Consider the following 10,467-nt stretch of genomic DNA (forward strand, 5'->3'; position numbering starts at 1 on the left):
ACACGCCCCCCGAGTCTCCCGTCTGTACCATGCGGGGGCCACGGAGAGCATCTGGAGCCCGGGGCTGGGGCAGGGTGGCCAGCTGGGCTGTGGGGCTGCAGTGGAACCTCTCAGCAAGGCTGAGGCACGACAGCCATGATTATCTGGTCGGCCACGCCGCCCAGCTGGGCAGCCAAGGCCTTCCGGGACGACAGAGCGGACAGCTGAACGTGGGCAGGTCGTAACAAGCCAACTTCAAAGAGGGCCCAGCCTGCCTGCAGCCCTTCGGGCCTTCGGGAGTTTCTGCGATGCTCCTCAGTGGGACTTCCCACTGGGAGAGCCCACATGCATCCTCACCCTCCCCTGGGCCAGGTCTATGTGGGCCCTGTCCTTCGAGAGTTCCCAGCTGCGCAGGGGGAGGCAGAGAGGTAAACGTGGTGACCAGGGAATGGACTGGGGGAGGAGGGGTGGAGAGCGGGCCAAGGGCTGAGCTGCTACCCGGGGCGTCTGTCTGCGGGTGAGTCTTGCCCTCCAGCGTGTGGGCCTGTCTACTCCCGGGGCCCACGCTGAGCCCGGGCCTGGTACCCAGAGTGCCCGGCAGAGGGCTGGGGGCAGCAGCTTTCTGAAGGGGGTCCACCTCTGCTCCAGTGGCAAGAGTTGGTACAGGGTGGCAAAGGCCCAGCCCCTGGCCAGAGCCCCAACTGGAGTGTGGGGCCAAGCCAAGGCCCCATCCCGGCATTCTGGGCCCCAAGGTCAACCTCTGACCTTTGCCCGCTTTGCTGGGGGCAGCCAGCAGTGAGGGCTAGGGGCTTGACCGGCTCTTCCTGTAGCTCAGGGCAGCGGGTGGGGCCTCAAGGGCAGCTCGGGGTATGAGGACACATGGCTCTCTAAGGCTACAGAGCAGGGCTGCTGGATTACAACATCGCTTCTGCCAAGGCTGGAGGACATCCGCAAAACGGAGCTGTGATCTGCGCAGGGCCCCCAGGCAGGGAAGCCCCGCCTGGGCCTGGGGGTGCGGCCTCGATGGGGCCCCACACGAGGGCTTCTCGGCAGCATCTCATGTACTTTTCCCAAGGATACCACGAGTTAGCACTCGTTTCGCCCTCTTCCACAAGGAGGGAACTAAAGCCTAGAGTCAGTCAGACATGAGGCGGACACAGGCCGCTCTTGTGTGGGGAAGGAGGCTCCCCTCTGCTTCCTGAGAGAGTTCTGTGCCAGACCTGAGAAGCCCCCCGAAGCCTGCCGGGCGGCTCAGACCCTGCGCACTGAGGGGGGGGAAGGGGGGGCGCTCACACCATCACAGCACACACACCACCGCCTGGGGCTGTCACGCATCAGGCTGGCGGACCCTGGGGCGGGGACGTCACTCCCTCTGCAGGCCCCAGCAGGCAGGCACCCACACCCCACCCAGTGGCCTGGAACAGCCATGCTTGGCAGCGGGCCATCCCCACCCTGGGCTCGGCAAGCGCACAATAAACATCTGATTCACAAGGGAACACAGGGCACTTCTCGGAATCAGTGTGGCTGCAGGGGGTAGGGGTGTGGATACCACAAGGGTGCCCTGCCGACTCCTCGGGCCCCACTGACCTCCCCAGGACACTGCCTCCAGCCACCAAACGAGCTCACACCATTCCAGGAGACCAGCTGGCAAAGAGTGCTGGAACCCAGCATGGCCAGCCCATGTGGGCCAAGGGTCAGTCCCCACTGGACCTTGGACCAGGGGTGAAGAAAACAGGAGTCCTGCCAGCAGGTTCCAGCACGGGCTGACCATTCAGGGGACCTCAGGGCTGGAACGTCAGAATCTCTGGTGCCTGGCGAGATGGAAGGAGGTGGGGGGGGGACCTTCGTCACCTTGAGCACAGGGAGGCCCCTCCCCAAGGAGAGCCAGCCACAGCTGGCCTTGGGGCTGGCCTTGTACTTGTACTGCTCCTAGTTCAAGGTGCAGCTCGGGGAGCCTGGCCCCCAAGGCCAAATCCATCAGTGTGACCCAGAGCCAGGGGCTTCTATCACCTGAGGATCAGGAAGGATGATTCACGAAGGAGGCTCAGGTCTCCTGGTCTGGGGCTGAGAGGCAGCTCCATCTGTCCCTCTGGCATCCTCCTATCTGTCCTCCCATGCCCAGGCCCATGGGGGTGCTGAAGAGGGGGTTGGGCAGCAAAGCTGGGCCTGCCCGCTGAGGCTACACAGAGCCTGGAATGTTTTCCCCACCACCTCTGGGACATAGGGGAACCACAGCCGGTGAATGCCCGGTCAGGGCCACTGGAGAGATCCAGAGGCCTTCTGGAGAAAGGCCACCAACACGGGGGGAGGACTTCGGCATTCTGAGAGCCCCTGCCCCTGCCTCCCAGGCCCCTCTGCCCTTTTGCCCATTGCCCCCATTGTCCCATCCATGTCCTCACCTTATCCAGCGCACACCAGGCCACTCTGGTCAAACTGGTCTACCACCCTCCCCACTGCCAGCCTTTGGCTCAGTCTGGCCCTGTCTCCATGGCCATCACCACGGCTCAAAGAGCAGCCTTCCTCCTGACTGCAAACCCTGCATCCCCAGGCCACCTGCAGCCCACCTCTCCCAGCCAGGCTGCCCACGCAGGCCCCACTACCTGGGGTTATTTAAGGACCACATACGCCTGTGCCTGTGACTTAACTTAGGTCACCGAGCCTCGGCATCTCACCACAGAGTTTTAAGGACAGAAGCCGGGAGGACCCAGGTGGCTCCCCAACCCTGGCCACTCCTGATAGACTCAGGCCTTTGCTTCAAGACCCAAATGGGCAGGCAGGGACTAGGAGCCTGCCCTTTGCCCCAGGCCTCTCCATGCCCGGCCCCACCCCTACTCCCAAGCAGAGGTTGCCCAGCCGCCACCAGCCCCTTGGACGTTCATCACCTTTATCACCCCCCGTGAGGTAGAGGCTCAGATAAGGAAACCAGGCTCAGCAGCGCGAGACCTCCTGGCCAAGATCATACAGCTGGTAAATGGGGGTGGCCAGGTTCAAACCCAGGACCCAGCCCCTCTGTGGCCAAGCTGGCCCACGTCGTCCCTCTGTTCCCTCAGGCCTCCCATCTGCATGCATGCGTACAGCCCTGCCAAGGGACGGATGGCAGGGGCTAACTCAAGCACCTTGCTTCCCTCTGTCCATGTGAACAAGAAAAGCCAAAGGTTTGCATCCCACCCACTCGCCTTCTGTCTCTCCCAGGCCAGCCTCCTTGATGGGCTCTTCCCTGACTCTGCAGGCCTGAGGGACTCCCTGAACTGGCCAAGACCCTGTCATCACCCCTCTTCCCAGAAAGCTGACAGGGACTGGCCTGGCCCATCTACCTACCCGTCTGCCTGCTCCCTCTGCACAGGGTGCGCTCCAGCATGGCACACAGAGCCAAGTTACAGGGGTAGTAAGAGTAGGGAAGGGGAGTTCGACAGTCTTTACCCCTCGGAGCCACCATCCTGGCCCCCTGGCCCACCGGGAGCGGAGCCCCGGCTCCCAGGGGCCCCCTGTGTGGGTGTCCTGGGTAAAGGACACAGTGGCAGGGGATTCCAGGAGATGGAGCCAGTCCCCTCCTCTGCTTTTAAAGAGCCTGACCCAGAGAGGACAGGGGGCTGACCCAGGGTCACACAGCGTCAGCGCTGAGCTGGACATGAACCGGGAATCCTGCTCCCACCCCAGGATTTGCCATGTCCCCTTGGACCTCCGACCATTGAGAAAAAGTCCTACATATTTCATCATCATCGCCATCACTGCAAGGAACATCTCCGGAGACCCCTTTGCGCCGGGGACTGGCTACACGCCTCCTAAGCAAGCTCATGTGTGTGTCATGCACGCGGGCACCCGAACGGAGAGCCCTCATCCCCGGCCAGGGCCAGGCTGGAGGGACATTGTACTTAGTATGGCCATCCGGCCACCCACAGACATCACCAGCCTTGGCAGATGAACAAATGAAGGCACAGAGAGGCTGTGAGGCACTCATGGTCACAAAGGGTGGCAGAGAGGGCAGGCTCCAGGCTGACACATCGCAGCAGGACTCTGTCCCTCAGCACTCTCAGAGGAAACACACTGTCAGTATCACTCACCAGGGGAAGCCAAGGCCCAGAGGAGCAGGAAAGAGCCGGGCTGCTGGGAGGGACCAGCCAGCATACCAGAGGCTGTCCCCAACCCAGAATTCTCCCATCCACTCTGCCCACCTCTCTGACACTCACTCGCAGATTCCCCAAGGCCACGGGGCTATCAGTCTTCACACTTCGGTGTGAATCCGCCCCAAGAGGCAGCTTTCCTCCTACCTTTGTTGAGCGGGCTGAAGGAAGGAAAGTTTGGATTACCAGGACGAGGTGAGGGGAAATTCCCGCTCTGAGCCCTCAGAGGCCCGGTCCAGTGGGTTGCATGAGGGGGAGGGGGGAGCTTGCCCCTCGCGAGCCCCAGGGGCCTGGGGAAGCGGGGGTGGAGGGTGGGGGCCGAAAGACGAGAGGGACGCGGGACAGACGCGACGCAACCGCCCTCCACCCCTAGACCGCCGGGGTACACCGAGCGCGCCCCGGAACCCGCAGGCTTCCTCGGGCAGCGGTGCCGAGGACCCTGGCCCCCGGGACCCCAGCCAGTCCGGGGGACGCGATCGCGCCCCGTCCGTGCCTTACCCGCGAGGCTCTGCTTTCCGCCCGCGAGCCCTCGGTCCCGACGGCGGCTCCCGGCTCCGCCGCCAGGCGTTCCCGCCCGCGGGGCCCGCGGCCAGGCTGCTCTGGCCCGCCCGGGTCCGCCCCGTCGGCCCGGCCCCGCCCCTTCCATCCACCCTGGCCCCGCCCCTCCCCTCCAGCCTGGCCCCGCCTCCCCAGGCTCTGGGCCACGCCCCCATCTGCCGGCAATGCGGCTCGCGGTCGCTGAGGGGCGGGGGCGGGGCGGGGCGGGGGCGGGGCGGGGGCGGGGCTCGGGACCTCCGGGTGTGAGGAGCCCCATTCTTTCCCCACTCCCACTCCCGAGGAGGAGAAGACAGGCGGCCGCTTGGGGCGTGGATACCCCCTACGCCCGTGCACAGCATACAGTAGGTGGTCAATAAATGTAGGTGAGTGAACGAATGAGCAGCGTTTCTGTTCGTTGGGCCAGACCGTCCGCGACACCTGTGGCCCTCTACTGGAGGTGGCGCTGCCCCTCCAGCCCCGAGATCTTGATCCTGCAGGAGGAGGTGCTGTGTGCTGACCCCACCCCTGACTCGTGGGTCTGATTCTGATCAGGGGGTGCGGGGCAGGGGCAAGGAATGAACCCTTCCTGGCAGAGGAGGGCTTGCTGGGAACTGAACCCCTGAAACCTCGCCCTTGTCAGGAAAGAGCCTCAGGACACTTTCAGCTGCTTCCAAACTGAGACACAGCCCTCTGAGCAGGTCTGGACTCCCATGGCCCAGGGGTCTGGTTGCAACACTGTGAGGCCCAGGGAACCAGGTACTTTCACTTTGCCTCCTGGGAAGCCCCCAACCAACAAGGCCCTTCCCCACGCCTGAGGAAGGGAGGGGGTTTTACAGTCCAGTTTTAGACCCAGATAACCCTGTTTAAGGGACAGGGGCTTAGTGGAGGAAGGAGGCTTGGCAGGTCTCATAGGGGAAGGGCCTTTCAGGGAGCATATAGTTTCCCCCCACCCCCACCCCGAACCATAAGGGCCAAGTAGGCAATGTGAGCTGTGGAGAGAGAGTGAAGGTGTTCTAGGGAGAGGGAGCAAGGCCTGCAAGCTTGTCGGTGAGTGGAGGCTTCTGGGGAAGGGGCCCCACTGCTTAGGGCGTGAGGGGCAGGAGGCAAGGTTCATCCCTATGAGGAGTGGGGGCTGGATCCTGGCCCCAGAGCCCAGGAAGCTGTGAGCAGCGGAAGGGCAGAATCTGGCTGGGACCTGAAGAGGCTGGCTGGCGGGAATGATGAGGGACAGAAGGCGGACTGAAGACAAAGCATAAGCTGAGCTGACACCCTGCAACCTCCCTGCACCCCCCGGCTCCTGGGTGGGATTTGTGTTCTTTCAGAGATCTCCCAACTATCTTAATGTTAATACCTCGCTAGAGGGGAAAACAACCTCAACTTGACAATGGCAAAGCCTCCAGTACCTTGTAGGAATTTTATAGGGCGGTCCTCCTTAGCATATGAAAATTCTTTTGAAACCTCCCTTTTCCTTACTTCCCCCAACTCCTGAGTATATAATCACCACTCCTCAAGACCCCAGGGCAGCAGCTCTTTCTGCCCAGGGGTCCTGTCCCTGTGCTTTAATAAAACCACCATTTTGCACCAAAGACATCTCAAGAATTCTTTCTGGACCTCACCCCACCAAACCTCACCTATATTCCAAAACCACATCAGGGAGAGCAGAAAGCCAGCCCAGCAGAGGCTGGGCCTCACCCGAGTGGGAGGCTAAGGTCTGCCTCTCTGTGTTGCACTGGGCATGAGGGGCCGGAGTCCAGCAGGGGAAAATGGCTGGACTGGCTGCTCTGAACGAGGCAGGGATGGGGGCATCCAGGGGCTTGGTTTAAGTCATGCTGAGGCTGAGGTCCCTGAGGGCCTTAAGGAGACATAGCCAGGCAAAGGAGGTGCCCAGTTGCAGCTGGACAGAGCTTAGGCACATCACTGCCCTCCTGTCCCAGTGCTGCCTGGCAATGGGTCCCGGGCCCCAGAAAGGGGAGACCTGGCTGCAACGGCTCACATGCCCACTGGCGAGACACACCCGGGGTCAGAGAAGTTACCCAGGAGTGTGGGGGCAGTGGGAGAGGCCAGAAAACCAAATGGCCAGGCCCTGAACCCAGGCATGGGGGAGAGGCCCATGTCCACCAGGAGGAAACCAGGACAAAGACAGAACCACTGGAGAGGAAGGGACAAAGTTAGGGAAGGGGTGGCCAGAGGCAGGTAAGTCTATGGGAAAGCCTTTAGCCAACAGGGCCTCAGTTTCTCTATCTGTGAAATGAGGGTGGGGCCATCTGCTGGAGAGTTGGCAAAAGTTCTGCGGAGGATAGGAGCAAGCAAGGAGCCTGGCACCCCAGCCCTTCAGCCCCCAGCGTTGATAGATACTCTCCCTGCTGGCCCAGCGCCACCCCTCACCCTGGCCTTCCATCTGTGACTCCACCCACCCACAGCTGAGTCTGGCTCTCAGGGCTCCCCTTCACCCCAGAGATTCTGGAATTCTGCCCCTCCAAGCCCACAGAAGTGTGGAAGTGGCTGGGTCAGCTACCATTAGCACCCGGTCACCTCGCTCTTGGAACAGGGCTCCCTGTGGAGGAGGCTCAGCGCTGGCTCAGCCAGGTTGGAGCTCCTGACAAGGGGCTTCACCACCTCGTGGCTGGACAGATGTGTTTTCTGATGGTTCAGCGGACCGAGTGCCAGCCCTCTGCTGGGCCCCGGGTGACCCCACGGTGATGCAGGGAAAGCCCCGCTCTTGCGGCTCATGGGAAGGAGCAGACACCATCGTGTCAACTGTGAGTGACCTCCTCCTGGAATGGGTGGCTGGGGAGGGGGATAGACCAGGAACAGAGCAGGGGAAAAGCAGACATGGGTGCCTCCAGCCAGAGCATGACAGCAGGGCAGGTCGGACAGGGGCTGGTTTCAGATGCCGCATTCCCGGGTGACGGATGGCAGAGAGGCCCCATCATCAGGGTCATTGTAGACGGTCTGGACAGACCACGTGCCCCAGAGAAATATCACCTGCAGATGCAGATCTGCCTCTGTGTGCAGGGCGTCTCGGCCAAACGGGAACAGTGTGCAGCCTCCAGCTTGGAGAGAATCGCAAACTCACGTTGCTCCCAACCTTCCTCACCAGTGTAACTCCAAGTCCGGGGGGCGGGGGGTGGGGGGGGCATCCTGGCTGGGCCCTCGGGGCAGCTCAAGCCGCCTGTCCAGCCAGGGAATACAGGAGGCGGGAGGCAGGGGAGCTAGGCACCCAGGGGCCCCCACAGGAGCCGGCAGGCAGGCATGGGTGAGGAGCGGGTCTCGCCAGCTGGGGAGGGTGTGCGGCCGGCCGGCCCTGCAGGTGAGCAGAGATGAGCTGATGAACTCTGGCCGGCCAGGGGAGACGAGTGGGGCAGGCCTCCCCAGAGCACGACCATGTTAAAGGCACATGAGTGGCACCTGAGCCACACTCACAGGAGCGTGGCTAGTCCCTCTGCCGCACCCATCGCAAGGGTAGCCCGGCCGCTGGTTTGATGCGCCGTGCCGGGGCCCAGCACACATCTAGAGGCAGCTGTAGTCTGCGGGTGGGGGTGGGGGTGGGCAGGACCTCGATAAGACGAAGATGGGGTGGGGGATAAGATCGGCTGCTGGCCCAGGGGCCATCCCCTCCCCTAAAGCCTCGCAGCTGCCTGAGCCCTGACCACGCCCGAAGTCACGTCCCTGGTGCCAGGCTCTGTGCTGATCGCCAGGCTTAGCACGGACTCCCAAGGCTCATGGTCCCTGGCCCACTCACCATCTCTGCCTGGGTATCTCTAAGCATCTCAGTTTAACACATCCGAAAGCAAGGCCCTCATTTCCTCTGCCCTCCCCAGCCCCAGCCTTGTTCTTCATGCCTCTCCTCCTCTAACTCTATGCTTACACTGTCTAGAACCCTGCCCCCTCTCGGACGCTCACCGTACCATCCTCCCTCATCTGGTCTCCTGTCCCTGTCCTTGCCTCACGGTATCCAATGTCACACCAGAGGGATTCGGTCACAATGCCAGGTAGACCATGTTACCTTTCCACTCTGGGACCTCCCAGAGCAAATGCCTGAGTTCTCACTGTGGCCCCTGCCAGTACAACCCTTCTGTTCTCTCTCTGAGCTTCTCTCTTCCCAGTGCCCACTCCACCCCCAGGGGCCACACCAGCCTTCCTGCTGCTGGGGAGGGAGGTCGGGAGGGAGGGTTGGGCCTCCAGCACACCAGGCACGTTCCCACCCCAGGGCCTTTGCACTTGCTGTTCCCCCCTAGACGATGATTCCCCCAGATTTCTGTGTGGCTCACCTCCTTACTTCCCTTGGTCTCTGTCTTAGTCCCACTTTCCTAGACAGTTCTCTCCTCATTTCTCTTATTAAAGCTGTGCACAGAGCGCCTGGGTGGCTCAGTTGGTTAAGCAACTGCCTTCGGCTCAGGTCATGATCCTGGAGTCCCGGAATCGAGCCCCACATCGGGCTCCCTGCTCAGCAGGGGTCTGCTTCTCCCTCTGACCCTCCTCCCTCTCATGCTCTCTGTCTCTCATTCTCTCTCTCGCAAATAAATAAAATCTTAAAAAAAAAAAAAAAAAAAGCTGTGCACCATCCTCATCTCATGCTCCCTCCCTCCCCGTCCTCCTCTGAACCCTTATGTATATGTATATTTTTTTCTTCCCCCTTCCCCTAAACCCCTGTACATTTGTATTGATTATGGCTGCCCCCCTCTGGAGTGTCATAAGGTCAGGACCATGCTTGCTTGACCAGCCGCTGCTTCCCCAGGGGCTCGGTGCCTTCCTGGCACAAGAAGTGGTTGATGGGGCGCCTGGGTGGCTCAGTCGTTAAGCGTCTGCCTTCGGCTCAGGTCATGGTCCCGGGGTCCTGGGATCGAGCCCCGCATCGGGCTCCCTGCTCAGCGGGGAGCCTGCTTCTCCTGCTCCCACTCCCCCTGCTTGTGTTCCCTCTCTCGCTGTGTCTCTCTCTGTCAAATAAATAAATAAAATATTAAAAAAAAAAAAAGAAGTGGTTGATGGATGAACAAAGACCTCAAGGAGCAGCAGGAAGGGGCAGGTGTAGGCAGCACTGCCCATCGGGGCGCCCATATCCAGTGGACCCTGGAAGCATCAGCGTCCTCACCCGACGCAGCCCCAGGAGGGGCCCTCTGGTCATACCAAGTATCACCTCACCAGCTTGCTGTGGGGAGGACAAAGGGTTGGCTTGCTCCTGGGCTGGGCCAAGACCACTGGCTGCACTCCTGTACCCTCTGGCAGCCTGCCTCCCAGTTGGGAACAGTGAGGAACAAGTGCCCACCCCATTCCCCTAACCACCTGTGTGTGTGGGGGGGGCGCATTTCGAGCCACCCTGGGCAGCGCCCCTGGCCACACAGCCTAGCTGGTGAGGGAGAGGGGGTGGCGCCGGGAGGGGTGATGCTGGGAGGGGTGATGCTGGGAGGGCTACTGGCTGCCGGGCGCTGGAGGCACCTCTTCCAGGGATCCACTCACAGTAGGTGCCCTGGCAAGGGGGACAGGCTGGGCAGGAGCTATCCGCTTCTGGCCCCAGGCCGTTTCCCAACCTCAGGCCTGGCCACCAGTGCTCCTCACGCTGCCTTGCCCTGGGTGGGAGGTGGGGATGATTTTTCCTTTGCTGGAAGTGGAGGGAGAGCAGTAGAGTGGGAGCTGGGGCCAGAGGGGAGGCAGTGGAGGCTTACGGGAGGCCTGTGTGCTGGGCTAGAGATGGGGGGCTCTCATCCAGACTCCAAGCCAGAGCTCCTCCAGCTGGTATCCCCACTGCCTCCTCACCCTCTCGCAGCCCTCCTGAGAGAACCAGCTCACTCTCCCTACCCCCGGAGGCCTCCCAATTGCTAGCATTCCTGCC

General features: G+C 61.9%; 1 protein-coding gene across 2 annotated transcripts in view; it reads right to left on the reverse strand.

Moving 5' to 3' along the window:
• Positions 1 to 4,713, reverse strand: part of SH3BP2 (SH3 domain binding protein 2) — a 34,382-nt gene extending 29,669 nt beyond the window's left edge. Inside the window, exon 1 of one of the 2 annotated variants that reach the window (XM_081812754.1) lies at positions 4,599 to 4,713. The gene's annotated coding sequence lies outside the window, so the exon portion shown is untranslated. The remainder of the gene's footprint in view (positions 1 to 4,598) is intronic. The other variant, XM_081812757.1, reaches the window with a different exon arrangement.
• Between the last annotated feature and the right edge of the window lie 5,754 nt (positions 4,714 to 10,467).

The sequence above is a fragment of the Leptonychotes weddellii genome, chromosome 2, assembly GCF_054177405.1.
Source record: "Leptonychotes weddellii isolate Sample4059 chromosome 2, ASM5417740v2, whole genome shotgun sequence".
NCBI classification, from domain to species: Eukaryota; Metazoa; Chordata; class Mammalia; order Carnivora; family Phocidae; genus Leptonychotes; species Leptonychotes weddellii.